The sequence below is a fragment of the Protobothrops mucrosquamatus genome, unplaced genomic scaffold, assembly GCF_001527695.2.
Source record: "Protobothrops mucrosquamatus isolate PMUCROS unplaced genomic scaffold, P.Mucros_1.0 scaffold1311, whole genome shotgun sequence".
NCBI lineage: Eukaryota > Metazoa > Chordata > Lepidosauria > Squamata > Viperidae > Protobothrops > Protobothrops mucrosquamatus.
Genome location: NW_015387512.1, coordinates 125,793 through 126,664, shown reverse-complemented (window position 1 = coordinate 126,664; position 872 = coordinate 125,793).

Genomic DNA, 872 nt, shown 5'->3' with positions numbered 1-872 from the left:
ATATATATATATATATATATATATATATATATATATATATATATATATATATATATATATATATATATATATATATATATATATATATATATATATACATCATAGATTATGAATGAGGACAAATAGCTTCTATGTGTCTTTGTGGTGATGGTTGTACTTTGGAGATTGCATGCAGTCCTCTTATTTGCTGTAGCTTGATTTAACAATTTGCAAATAGAATTATAAATTGAATATCTTGGGGGTAAATATAATGACCTGCTGAGATACATTAAGTGTCTCAGTAAGAGATAACAGGTCTATTAGAAGCAAGTTGCAAATTATTATACTAACAATAAAGTAACTATGGATGACCTCAAGGACAGAGGCAGCTGTGGAGGATCAGACCACCAGAAAGGTTTAGTTAGGGAAGCCCACAGATTGGACAAGAATAGAATGGAAACTGTTTGCAAGCGCCTTATTCTGAGATGGCTTTGACTTCCCAGTCTAGCTTAAAGCCCAGTATTATCTTCTGATATTCTGTCCAAGCATTCACCAATCCTGTTAGCTTAGAGACCCAGAGAACATCAACCTGCTGAGATGTAACTGTTTAAAAATCACCGATATACTCTACTTGGACCTTCAAATTCTTTATTTTTTTCCCCGTACTAGTATGAGTGGCAAAATTAATGATATAATTAAATATATAATGGAAGATTCATATTATGTTTTATACCAGGGATCATATGTGATTGCTTATTTCATTTTCAATGGTTTGCTTAGGTCTCTGGGATCTCTTTCCCTCAAGCAACAGATTTGATTGCCTTATAAACAGTGACCTTTTGCTACAGAACCTCTGCCTGTTCTGAAGGACTTTGCATAAACTTTCCTCATCA